This window comes from Acanthochromis polyacanthus, chromosome 2 (genome assembly GCF_021347895.1).
Source record: "Acanthochromis polyacanthus isolate Apoly-LR-REF ecotype Palm Island chromosome 2, KAUST_Apoly_ChrSc, whole genome shotgun sequence".
NCBI lineage: Eukaryota > Metazoa > Chordata > Actinopteri > Pomacentridae > Acanthochromis > Acanthochromis polyacanthus.
The window spans coordinates 37,884,055-37,890,054 of record NC_067114.1 but is presented as its reverse complement, the minus strand read 5'-3'; the positions used below and the strand labels follow the sequence as shown (position 1 = coordinate 37,890,054).

At 38.0% G+C, this 6,000-nt stretch overlaps 1 protein-coding gene across 1 annotated transcript in view; it reads left to right on the top strand.

Moving 5' to 3' along the window:
- Positions 1–2,494: 2,494 nt before the first annotated feature.
- The window catches only part of LOC110958200 (SH3 and multiple ankyrin repeat domains protein 2), a 329,760-nt gene continuing 326,254 nt past the window's right edge, over positions 2,495–6,000 (top strand). The window contains 1 exon segment of the mRNA XM_051937780.1: positions 2,495–2,952. The gene's annotated coding sequence lies outside the window, so the exon portion shown is untranslated.

Below are 6,000 nucleotides of genomic sequence, written 5' to 3'. Positions count from 1 at the left end.
GTAGGCAGTGTTTTCAGATTGTTGGTTTGTTAACTCGGACATCACCAGCTCTAGAGCAAGTTTGATGTTCAGCAAAAGGTACCATGATGATGTATCCTGCCGAGAAAAAACGCTGCTGTAACTCTGAAAATCAAGCATTAAACTTTGCTAAGCCCAAATCCTGCTACATAGCACAGACCTTTGGATGTAAACAAGATGGCAAACCTCGACTAGAGGCGCCTTTATAGTTGACAGGAAATCTATATCTGTATTCCATCTATATTTCATGTGTGTGTTGTACACTTGGGGCGGAAAGGGCAGTACAACTTTAAAGCACTCCGATGCAGATTAAGGATCTTTTTAAAAAGTTCTTTGGCTGTTTGAGATTAAATTTATTGTTGCCAATCAAACTTCAATATCTGTAAGAATCTGGTCAACATAACTTTTTAGTCTAACTGAAATGAAAGATGAAAGTGAGTTTAAAATAGATACTGTACTGCTGACTACAGACATTTTAGAATCTTTACCAACTGTTAATTCAAGTTAAAATGTTGTATAAAGACTTCTAGAGAGTCAGTTGCCTTGAAAAATATATTTCTTCTAGTACTACAGACTAACGATTGTTTTCATTGGTAATTAATGTGTCTTGATTATTGTCTTGATTGATCGATTAGATGTAATTTTGACCTGTAAAATGTTAGAGGATGGTGAAAATGTTGATCAGAAGTTGACATCCTTGAATGTCTTGTTTTGTCCACAACCAAAGGCTGTTTAGTTTACTGCCAATGGGAAGGAACAAAACCAGGGAATATTCAGTCACCCACCATTTTAAGACTATTTTTTAGGTTGCTAGCCGAATCTTTTGGTTGCTAGCAGGGATACAAACTGAAAAAAATAATGCTGATATTTTCCCTGTAAAACCAGTTTTGAGTTTTTACATGCACAGTTTAAGATTTTGAGTGTTTTTTCACAATTGAACTGACTGAGTTGCTGTCACCTTTATTTGCCCTCTTGTCCATTGTGGAAGTTTCTGGAACTTTCTCTGCTGGTCAGAGATTTTTACAACACAAACTGAGTAGGATTTTAATATATGTTGCAAAGAATATTGCTGTTTTTAGTAATAACAGAATGCTCTCAAGGTCTAAATGGAGTCTGGAATCATGGTGAGTGGTTTTTATTCTGACAGAAGCTAGTTGGCTAACTAGCTACCAAATTTGTGTTGCATGTAAGTTCTTGCTTGTTAACTTTGTTAGCTGATATACACGCTGCAGTTATTTTAAAATTAAATGTGAAGCAGTCTCCTGACTTTAATATTAACTTGACTTTTCCTGTCCCACTGCACATTTTAATTTTCAGTTTTTTAGCCAATGTTGGACAACTAACATGCTTTGCCTAAAAGGGTTTAGCTTCTATTGCCTTACAATTGATTTTTATTCAAGTTAAGTTTATTGTTATAGCACATTTAAAACAAACATCTGGTCAGCCAAAGTGCTTTCCAACAGAAAACTAAGACTGATGTTGTGACTTTAACATGTTTTAAGACGCTACGGTATTATTTAGAATCAAAAATTAACCATAACTGACTTAACTATTAAGGCTAATCCCCTAAAATATAATGACTTGTGCTAATTCACCCAAATATTGCAGTTAAGACACTATTTATTCTGCATGATAGAATTAGCCAAGCTAACCTAAATATTAGGGTTAAGAGCCTACAATAATATATAGCTCTATATATTGTATTCTAATACAACTTTGCTCGACTAGCAAAAAAAATAAGTTTGAGACCCTTCAGTAACATAATGTTAGAAAAGAATCTATCTTGAATATTAAGATTTAAATTCCACTGTATTTTAATGATACAAATTAATGTTTTGCACCTCATGATTTATTTGTGCCAATTTACCTGAGTAAAAACCAAAGTTTAACCTCTACATTGTCACCATTATGCAGATTTACCTACATTACACAATTAAGACACTTTATATAATATTTTAATTGAGAAACTTCACATCAGGGTTAAGAGCTTATATTATGTAAATATACTGGACAAAATTCGACAAAAGCCCTAAAAAACATCAGTATATCCGTAGTACAAACCTCCTAGACTAACTGAAATGTTAAGATTAAGAACCTGTCATAATATCAAACTTAGGGTTAAAACCCAACATAACTATTCATGGCCTCGCACTACATCCGCCTTTTACCAGACTCTATCTGGAAATGAAGATGTTTTATCAAACTGCAGCAGGCTTCACTGTATTTCTGCTATTTATAACCTCCTCTGCTCGTAATGAATAGCTGCGTGTGAGCTGGAAATTTGGATTCCGTTTTTACTGTATGTGCACTTGCAGCAAGACTTTGGCTCGAGGTGACAGATATGACAAAGCCGTCCACCGGCTCTCGTGCACCTGTCTTGTCGGGAGGCGCTTGGCCGGTGTCCTTATAGTAACCGCTCCCCCTCCCTCCCTCCCTCCCTCCCTCCCTCTCTCTCTGCCTCCCTCTCCGGCTGCCCATCGCCTCCCAGCTCGCTTGCTCGGTGCCGGTGTGCGGGGAGCTGAGCTGCTCGGAGCCGCGCTGAGTGGCTGTCGCCTCATATTGAATTTCAGCGCGGCAGCAGTCGGGTTTCTTCCCGGGAGATCAGGTTTAAAGCCCGCCGCCTCTCGCTCCTCTCTCCGTCCTCCTCACCCTCCTCTCCCACCCTCCCTCGCCGCTGTCCTGCTCCTCCTGCCCGTCCATCACTGCCCCCTTTCATTTTCCTCCCGTCCGCAGATCCGTCCACCGCACTTTGACTGCCCCGCACTTTGACTGGAAGTTTTCCCCCCGCCGGCAGAGCTGCTCCACCGGCCACCGTGCGCCAGGAGAGTCGGAGCCATGGAGCGACATTAGGAGGAATTAGGGAAACAAGAAGAGGACGAAGAGGCGAAGGGAATAAAAATTCAGACTGAGCAAGAACCAGGGACGACGTCCAAGGTAAACACTAACCTTTTGTTACTTTTTACACCACCCGCACACACAAAATACTGTAGTAGCCTCTAATAGTATTGCGTGGACTCGTGCGTGGGTCTTGAAAGTGAGTTTGTGGAGCATCTCACAGTACTTTTATGTGTTGCAACCCTGCAGGGATGGCTTGCTGTTATTTCTGTTTAAAGTTAGTTTTCCCTGCAGCTGAAATGTTCTCTATCATGTTGGGGGAAATCTAACCCAATTTCCAGTGAAATTTCTGCACCACTTTCTAATAAGGCATCTTTCTCATAAAGGCTTATGTGATGGCTAATAAACAGTTTTCCTTACAGATTACATTTAAACCATTAATAAGCAGCTTTTGGTGGTTATAAACACATTAATGCTGACTAATCTTATATTACAGTCTCACTATAATAGTGGTTTACGAACATGACCAGGGAAGAAAGTGTAGAGTGGAAGTAAAGCTGGATAGATGTTTTTCCACAGCAAACATTTTGACCTGTCAAGCTCATGTGTATCTAATAACAATATTAATTGTTGCACTACAGTGTAGTCATTTGCTGGAACAAAGCCTCTGTTAATGTGTGGCTGTTTGCTCCACCTGAGTGCAATTAGGGCACAAATTGTCTAATGTAGTAAGTTCCTGCATGTTCATGTTCTTGAACGTTGTGCCAATAAAATTCTTCAGGGAGTTTTATGGCCAGCTCCTGCAATGTTGTTGCCTATTGATTGAACACTTTTTGTCCCCACATAAGGGATGCAAATTGTGAAACATTTCAAGCCCCAAAAGGGGACATGGCAGAGAAAGTTTGGAAACTTCTTTAATAAACCATTCATTTTGTGTTCAGTCATTAACAAGAGTCACAGCTTTCTCACCTTGTGATTAAACCAACAGCTCCAACTAATAATCTGTAATCACCACCCCGAATAAATTATGAATTAAAGGAGCTTTACAGAATGGCATGAAGTCTGCAGTGGTTAATATGTACTAATAAAACAGAGATTTAGGATCAGAAACTCATAGTAGTGCTGATTAGTCAATTAGTTGATGGATATAAAATGAATCCTCTGATAAAGAATGAATTTTTATCTTGTTTTTTTTTTTTTTTTTAAAGTCACGGTTTCCTCTATCTAACTATGAACATTTGCTTGTTTTCTTAGTCTTCAATGATAGCGAGATTCATTTCTTTGGGTTTTGAAGTTTTTTTCTGGACAAGACAGATGTTTTGAGATGGATCAATAAAATAATCTATATATTTATTGATACTGAAAAGAATCCATGGCTGCAGACCAGCTTTACTGTGCTCTTATCTCAGGCAAATGGTCAGCTGGTAAATTGATAAACTAGTGAGCTAATGGCAAATAGAGCTGCAACTAATAAATACTTTCATCGTTGATTAATCTGTTGTTTCCTCAATTAATCGATTAGTTGTTTGATCTCAGAAAATGGTGAAAAATATTGATCAGCCCAAATCCTCCCATGTGTTGTGTCCACAACACAAAGATATTCAGTTTGCTGTCACAAAGGAGCATAGAAACCAGTAAATATTGAAATTTAAGAAGACAGAATCTAAATTGGAACATTTTTTCATAAAGGAATATCAGAATTGATTCATTATCAGAAATAGTTGGTGAATAAATTAATAGCTGACAACTAATCGATAAATGGTTGCAGCGAGTGTCTTGCTGGGGGAGGATAAACACGCACAACCTGGCAACCAAAATGGCTTATACTGTAACTGATCTATAAAGCCCCAGTAAATGATTTAGTAACCATTAATGAGTTTGTCTCCCAGAGGACTCATAACACTGCTGTCTACTCCCTTTAAAATTTCTCTTTATTACACAGTCCCAAAGAACTAAGACTGTTTCCTCTGTGACTCATAGCTGAGCTTTGATTCCTCTGTTCCTGATTAAGAGCCAATTTCAGCTTGAAACATTGATTTTTTTTTTTTGCAATATAGAATACATTTCAAAGGGAGCAGATGCTTTTTGGCTTGATTGTGCTTACGATGATTTAGAATTAATTAAGTCAACTTTTAAATGTTGTTTTTTTGGGACGTAATCCTAAAAGTTGTAAAATGCAGTTTGGCAAACAGTTTTATATTTCACTTTGTCACATTTCTCATCTTTTTAAAAAAATTTCTTTTGTATTCCAGCTGATTTTCTGTTTGCATAAAGCATCTGCCGATGACACGCTAATGACTCGCACTAGTCTGCTATGAACAAGTTAATCAGCCACAACTAAAGCTGACACCAGTTGGCAAACTACAATATTGGTAAATGGTTGGCAATTCTATAGCGCCTTTTAGCCTCAGCTAGGTTCTACAAAGTGCTCTTTTAGAATCAAAGCAGGGATATCTGGTCCTAACAGCATTACATTATAGTATGTAGTGACAGTTACATACAGTTATGCATGCATGTACACGGTGCTATTTGTGTGAGTGAGTGTTTTGCCTGGAAATTAAATGAATGGAGATAAAATGATGACCTAATACAGGATTAGGAAATTTGCCTGGCCTGGCAAACATGAAATATATATATCATTTACACTACCAGTCAAAAGTTTGGACACACTTTCTCATTCAAATGAGTGAGAAAGTGTGTCCAAACCTGTGACTGGTAGTGTAGATCTAACACATCTTTTGAAATCTTGGGGCAGTTTTGGCCCCTCAATAACAGCTTCTAGACACATTCCTAGATTTCTTGGGCATTTTTGCACTTTGCCCCTGTTGATTTTCAGTGCCAATATCATCACATTTAAAACCAAATTTGGTGCGAATATTTGCATCCATCTATGAGATAATCAGCGGTTCATGATGATCATTAATTTTTCCTGTATCAGAGCAGCCCCAGAAGACTGCTTTGCTCAAGTGCAAGAACTATATAGTCTGTGAAATCATAACTTAATGACTTTATAGGATAATTATTCCTTAAAAGAAGGAAAATCGGATACCACAATCTCAAACACGTCTAAGCCAGACGAGTTAGCTTTCAGCAGGGCTTTGTGTTACTCTTCTGCGTTATGAAGTTTAATTCCTGGGAGGTGACTTT